The sequence below is a fragment of the Teleopsis dalmanni genome, chromosome 2 (genome assembly GCF_002237135.1).
Source record: "Teleopsis dalmanni isolate 2A chromosome 2, ASM223713v2, whole genome shotgun sequence".
NCBI classification, from domain to species: Eukaryota; Metazoa; Arthropoda; class Insecta; order Diptera; family Diopsidae; genus Teleopsis; species Teleopsis dalmanni.
The window spans coordinates 222,918,211-222,926,729 of NC_051847.1; positions in this window are offsets into that span (position 1 = coordinate 222,918,211).

Here is an 8,519-nt window from a genome sequence, read left to right on the forward strand (position 1 = left end):
GTAATCTTAAAAATTTAAACACTTGTTATAAATTATTAGGAAAGATTCGTGTTATATATGTGTATCTATACTCTTAAAAATTTGTATCAAGACATCCGATAAGTTCATTTTTTTATACTACTCACAAATTGATTTTAATTTTATCCTTAAAATATATAAATGGATGTCAATGGTAATCCGTCTGAAAATGAAATTCCAGAGACCCTAAGAATTGGGCTAGTTATGAACGTTTAGGGTACTTTAGCTTAATAAATGGATTACGACTATAAATACATCTTTCTTAGTATCAGAAATCACCAAATCATCAAATTTCTTAGTATCAGCAAAGGAAACCTATACATATAGGTAGTATGTGCAAACAGGGATGAAAACAAAAAAAAAACCATTCCATTGCAATAATCATTGAAATACTGTTCAAATATCTAAGATTATTATTAGGAATAGGAATCGGTGTTACATTGTTACATAAAACTCTTTAAACATATACATTCCCGCACTTCAGCCATCGAACCAATGTCATTTATATGGACTATATGATAAAATATTATTTTGAGTATAATTTTAGGAGATGGTGCATCCTATAGTACAGCATACGGGCATTTTCTAGTAGGAGCCAGGCAATTATAAAGTACAATATTTGTTGAAATTACCATTTAGTTTTATTCTAAAGGTATTTAGGTATAGATGAGCTGAATGAGATAATTAAGACCGAATAGAACACATTTGTATTTAATTTAAGTTGGAACACTAATACTGTTCGAACTATTAGTTTTGAACTGGATGAAGTAGTTATAAAGAAATATAACACATTAACTATTGATCAACTTGACAACGTAGTATTACGACTATGAAGGAATATCGAAACTATTACTTGGAAAAGTAAACTCATTCAAACACTTACTTAGAATATATGAGAGAATATAAAATATACCATTAATATAAAAAACTTAAAAAAAACCGTAAACTTTAACGTCAATGGCAATAGATAAGGTTTTAGATCGATAGAAAATAGTATATCACTATACTAGTAAACTGCAAATAAGAACTAATATACTTAAAAATGATGTATTTAACAGCTTTCTAATTGATTTAACCAAAACCAAAAAGCTCTTAGATTACTCTTAGTAGAAAGCAGCTACAGCTTCAAATCGTTCAGTCAATCACAATAGTTCGATTAAATCAGGGCTGTCCAGACTGACAAATGACAAATGAGTGATTTAATAAAATGACTAGCAATACAATATGGTTAGAAAGAAAAGGTAATAGTTTCATAAGATAAATTCTCAATTAAGATATAACATTAACTGCCATTATATTAAGTTTTCGCTTAATTTTAATACAATAATAAATTTATTTAAAATAAAAAATTTGTGCATATGATATGCATAGTATAGTAATCTTATGCTTTCCTCCATCAATCCAAGTAAGACATAAAGTGTCTAGAACTCCATGGATATGATATAGGTGTCAACATTAATTGACCTATACCTATATTTTAATATAACATAAAAAGAGAGAGAGATAGAGAACAATTACTTCAATTTCTGCCTTTATTATTCAAATGCTATTTTTCTCAAGAAGATTAAATTTTTACTAATTTTTTTCATGGAGTATAAATAATGTTTTCTAAAGCGAACAAACTAGTAATTGTTTATTTTGGTTCCCTTGCTTCTTTATTTTCATATAATTAATAATAACTGTGCGAAGTGCATCTTAATACTTCAAGTCTCAGCTCCTGGCAACGGTTTGACGTCAATGCAACTTTGAACTTGAAATTGGTCTTATCCTTTCTAAAATTTAATTAAATTTACGGAACCAATTTTGTTTATCATTTAATGTTTGCCCATAACTTGTTTTGGACGTTAAAAAATTTCCAACCAGTTTAGGTTTCAGACTGAAATGTATTTTACAAAAGTTTATTTTAAAGCTACTAAATAATTGCAATAATAATAAACTGCTTATAAGTGACGTTGAGCCCCCGGAAATTCTCACTAGTGTATCATTAAAATATGTAAATAATTAAAAAAATTGTTTAAAAATAAATTAAAAGGACAAGGATGATTTTAATTTCAAGCTTCATAACAAATTCAGGATATGATTTATATCTTTATTAAGAAATTATTGTTTCAATCTTTTTGTGTATCGAATTGATACATAAGAAATAATGAAGTTGCAGAGATGATAATGTACCTAACACAATTTTAACTAGAAATTAGAATACATTAGAGAATGAGTGAGTTCTTGACTTCCAGTAGAGCAGAACTTTGCGACTATAGTTGATATTTTGTGTTGAACTATCTATTATTAATTTCTATCTATTAAAAATTTATCAAACACACGAAACAAAACACAACAAGAGAAAAGACAAAATTAATCTCTAATGTATAATGTAAACGGTGGAGATTAAAAATACAGATTAACTTAATTTCGTTATCTTAATCTCACAATCTCAACGAAACATAGTATAAACAAAAAGAATGTATTCACGTCTTCAAATAACCACAGATAAAAAAACTTAAAGTTTATAATTTTACTTCAATAAAGTAAATTTCAGTAATAATAGTATTTATTTAAATATTTCAGGAGTAATTGTATTAAAGAAGCAAATTGGAAATATCGACATACAGTTTCTATATTATCTTAAATCTAAAAATTAATTTGAAATTTCGAAATAAAAATTAATTGTAAATTTGCAGATTTCTGATATTATTATAACACAATTCATTACATAATATAGTTTATAAACGAGAGCGACACTCTAAAACTCGAATACGAGTATAAATAAATTTAAGAATAGCTCAGAAATAGAAGAAAAAACTCTCAAATTAATCAATCACAATTATAAATACTGTTACCATCAGGTAAATGGGTTAACAATCTTGATTTTCCCATTTTTATATAAAAATATTTTATAATGCAAATGAACCTAAGCTAGCAATACTAATAAAAAAGAATAAATTATATACAATATAATTATTGGCAGTATCTTTTATCAAAATCATACCCTACATATTATAATAAGTGTTAGAAACTGCTTCTAATACATAACATACATAATTTTTAGAAAGTTGTTATTTTTATAGTTTAATTGTTATTTAAATTTTAAATACGTTGTATTTTAATAATTAAATATTTTCAATGTGCAAAGTACAAATAACACACAATAAAATTATTAACTACACAAAATGCGATTGGTCACCTTTAAAGTAGATCCCAACGGGTGCAATATCACTATACTAGCGCTATACCAGCTATAAATTTCTTCATCAAATCAAATCTTCGGGAATAGAAAAAACTAACATGGATCAAGCCTACCCATTATGTACGGTGCTTATAATATTTGTTCAGTTTATTACCGAAAATTAGCGTATTTCTTCAAATTATAAATTTTGTATGTTTCTTACACAGAATGCACATATTTGCTCTATTTAACATATCTTCTCTCCAATTTTCAGGGAAATCAACTATATATCAAAGAAAAAACAATATCTTCTTGAAGATTGTGACTTATACAGCCAAGTTTCAAACTATATAATATATTTCAAACACTGTATACACTGTATTTATATAAAAAGCAGAAAAAATTGATTATCAGTTGCGGCTTTAACTTATACGAGTACGTTCATATTTACAATTGAAAATGGTTTTATAGAAACTTTCTAGAAAAATTTTTTTCTTAATTTTTAAATACTAGAAGAAGAGGCAATAAAACTCTGTAAAGTAGATACTACACTACTTTTTATTGATGCAACAGGGTTTAGAGACCTACTCTACCTACCTATAAGGGAGCACAATAGACCCGACGGTCGCAGTGCCACATCCCCTAACAAAAATAATAAAATACTGAAACCTATTAGTGTCTTATATTGCGTTATGAATACAACACATTCAAGAAAAATATTAAAATGTTTATAATTTTATAACATAATTAATATATTCGACTTCAAATGCCAGTAACTAAATCGACACACAAACGCAATGTAGAGTGCAAAAACATTATTGAATGAATTGTACTGTTTATGTGTGGCATTATTGACTATGTTTGATAAAAAATTGCCTAATTCAGGTGGGTGTATCCATAAAATAGCATCAGTGACTTAAGTGAATTTTATCTCTCTATTCAAACGCCCTAATAAATATTACATAATACAAAAAACCTATAAACTCTTAAAATAATATAAATAAAAACCTACAACTTTTTAGATACTAAAATCGGTTTGTACAACTGTGATTAAAAATATAAGCTTTAACTTTCTTAAGTTAAAATACATATATACATAAATCAAGCATCTTTATCTTAACCCATTTATCAAACTTTCATTTCAAACTATTTTTATTTAAATTTTTCTGGTTTTTTTACAATCTTTGCGAATTTTTTTAAATTGTTAACTAATTTTGTTGAGCTAGCAAATTAGTCAACAGAATCATTGAAAGAAGTTTAACGTGTTTCAAAATGATGCGAATACTTTTATCAAATACTAAAGAATTGTGTTACAACTAACAATTAAAGATAGATAGAAAGCTTGCGTAGCATAGTTCGTCAGATACAATTTTGTATGAACATGCCAGCCACGCCTCCTAATCATGCGTTTGTGGAAATTTAAGCGGTTAAATAGTTTATTTCGCGTATATGCAACCCACTTGTAAGATTTCAGTATTGTTCTAGTGCGATTTCTATTAATGCCGTGATGAACTTAAACTCTATTATAATTCCTGTAATTATTTCCCACAGCTTAAACGAATTTTCCTGCTCTTAAACGTAAACTTATCAAATTGTTTTGAATAAATTATATACTTCATTTATTGTACTAAGCATTGATTGCATTAAGCATTATAGCAATAAAATATCTAATAGTCTAATTGTGGAATTATATTGTTCAAGTGAGCATAGGCGTAGACGAGGGGGGTCATGGTATAATGTAACTCTTCCCAAAAAATTGTGATGCACTTATAATTGTAATTTAAAAACAGATTACAGCAATGTTTTTACTCCCTTAAATATTACAAAAGAAGAATTTTTATAGAGAGATAATGCGAATGGAAACACCATCCGCAAATACCAGAGGAAACACAACAGTGACTTTATTTATGTATTAATGTATTTTCCTTTTTTTTTTTTATTAAAGGAAGTGAAATCTACATTTCTACACTATTAAGTGTGCAACTGGCTCAAATAGAAATAAATAAATAAATAATATAAATCATTTTCATCACATATTTACCGAACGGGATCCCCTACCTCTAGGTGTCTGGCTACGTCCATGCGTGAGATAGTCTTACAGCCTACAATTGTGTATTATAATTAATTGCAAGTACAATAATAATTAAATGCAAGTGTTGAATTGATAATAATTGAATCGTTTGATTCATTAACTATCAATAATATACTTCAATTAAATTCCATTAAACAAAGTACAAATTTTTCCATTTCGAACTATAATTAATACTGCTAGCAAAACATTAACAATTTTTCACAGATACACAATGATTAACAAACTTAATTTCAATAAAATTAATATATGCTTACATTGGCATTTATTAGTTAACAACATTGGTGGTATTTATCAAGGAATCGACTATTTTGTTTAGCTGATTTTAAACTGTCGTTTTACTGTACTTCTGTACTGAATTTTATCACGCATACTCTCAACATTCTTCAAAAATGGTTATTTCATATACTGGCCATTGTAGAAGGTGTAGCGATGAGGAGACAGATGATGCGAATATAGGGAGTAACTATGATATGTAACTATCAGCTGGAAGGTGTGTATCTCATATATTTCTTCATTTATTACAGTTTGTATGTTATGTTAATTGTACTCGATCTTCCAATGGGATCCTGTGGTATCACAATGCTCCAATTTGATCTAAGCGTGTTGACTTCCAAAAACATGGAAATCACTTTTAATTCATTTATTGAATTAAAAAACAACACCATTCTACATGTTATAAATCTTTGATTATGTTTTGCAAACTAATATAGATAAACCAAAGGCTGTTATTATAAAGACTCATTAAAAAATGTTGAATTCTTTAGTAGGGTTTCAACCATCCTTAATCAACATAGAAGGTAACAATAATATTGAAAAAGTTTATTATTAGTAGCAAAGAAGTTATCTACAATACTGCGTTATAATCATAATAAATTATGAAACTATGATAATTATCATTTAATATTAATTAAGTCGAGCCCAATAAATCGACTTACTCTCTTTCTCCATCTATCTCTGCCTCTCTTCCTCTTGATTGCGATGGTCATTATGTTCGATTCTTTGCTGCTATAATGTTGTTTTTAAGGGAGCAGGGTTCAGTCTCTGCAGTCATAAAAATATCGAATTGAAATTTTCAGTTCTCTTTACAACGTTTTATTGTAAAGGCCTAGGCTTTCGTCATCTATTAGATTTATATATTTTTAATAATTATTTGTCGGTTGTCACCATTTATATAAATTATGAATATATATGTATGTTTTCCTAAATGTTTTATTCAATTATTAATTTTATTATAATATCTAAAATAAGTACTTGAAGTATACCAATAATATTTTTTTATAACGGCAAAATTTGTTTTGACCTTCTGTAATCATTTAACTTTTTATTTATCTGTTAATTAAAAACCGCGTCTATTGCATATCTAACCAATTATAGATCTACTATTTATAAATAATTACATTTTTTAACATTGTTTTTATTGTCGTTAACACTTATTAAGTAATTATGATTCAATTGAATGGAATCAGAGAGGTAGAACAATATAAAATACACATACATATACCTTATATAGAATAACATATGTTAATAATTAGTATTTTAATATGAATAGTATATAAGTAGCATTTACTTTTATTTATTTTGCAATCTTTTTATACTAACAAAATAACGACGCATGTCCCTTAAAATTCAATTCAAATTAAATTAAATATATTTGTGATCAATTATAACCATATTAATTAAGAAGATCTTGTTAATATACTTGTAAACAAGTCATATTATTTATTTCTAAATTATTATTTTTATTTATAATTACATGAAAACAAATATATAATAGACACAGTCTGTAAAAAATTTTGAAGTAGTCAGCTACGAAATTACATTCATCATGATGATTTGCAGATTTCATTAGCATTTGTTAAAAAATTAGATATTAAGTATCGATTGTAAATATTGATACAGCGCCAATCTTATTGACAGCCCTCATTTCAAATTCAAATAATTTACTTTAAATTAATACTTTAGCATTTGTTATTAATTGTAATAGATTTTTCTTTTCTTAATCCCTTTTATGTTAAGGTACATTAGTTGGGGTGCGACAATTGTAAATCTGTAATAGAAGTACTACTAATTTCATTTTTAAGCTTATAAATATTTAAATTTCCGATTGGTATAAATTCACTATGGAAGAAGTTTAAATTGCAGAAAATAACATCGCTCAGTTATATCTTCGTTCTAAAAAAATATTGCACTTTGAAGTGTTTGTCTCAACCTCGCTTTAGAAAGCACATCTCGTGCTTCTTCTTAGAAAATTTAAGAGATTTGCAATATTCTATATACATATATCAACACCACATTGTCGAATCTCAGAATGGTTATAGGCTCCTCGCGAAGGTATACAGATCTGCGGTTACTTATTGCTTAGTCTGATAAGTGGTAAAGAATAATCCAGTCAAGGCATAGAGAGGGGTTAAAAAGAAACTTCGCAGTTAATAGAGAGTAAAAGTGCTCAAGTGCACCGATTTAACTAGCCTCAACATATATATGTAAATGAATAATGGTTTGATCTTTAATGTCGGTTTATTCATAACTTTTTGTTCTTGTTCCACTGATATTGATTAGCACTCCTTATAACGGCAGTATATGTAGAGCTCAGATTTCGTCCGTAAGCTGACTTAATTAACAAAGAAAATATATTCCTTTTAAGAGTTTTTGTATTCTTATCTCGTTTATTACAAATTCTTCTTTCCAAACACATATCTTAAACATTGGCTATCGTCCTAGTCTGTCTTGTTTTTCTTTGAATTCTATAACATTTCAAAAATGTAACTTTTATAACATTTATAAAAGATTTTTATGTATTAATTGAAAATATAATTAGGCGATAAAAAAAGAAAATTATTTAGTTTTCGATTTTAACTAAAGATGAACGATTATGTAGATCCTATAGTTCATATATAGGAAATAAACCATTGATTTGATATTGGGCTGAAATATACAATACATGCATACAAAAAATTTACAATTTTCCTTAAAAATATTACTGAGCTACTTTATTTTACATTAATTCTTTTCATATTTTTCAACAGCGATATGAATACTATGTTTAAAAGGTCTAATACTGTTTGATATCTTATCTTGAAATCGTATTTGATACAAAAGTCATTATCTGTGATTTAGTTTTATACAATAAAATAACAAAAATGTTTCCACTTAATGTACATTTATTTACCAATAAAACGTTAAATTGATTGAAAATAAAAATCGATGACGTCATGAAAACTATCTTGTCTATTTTTACGCTCTTAA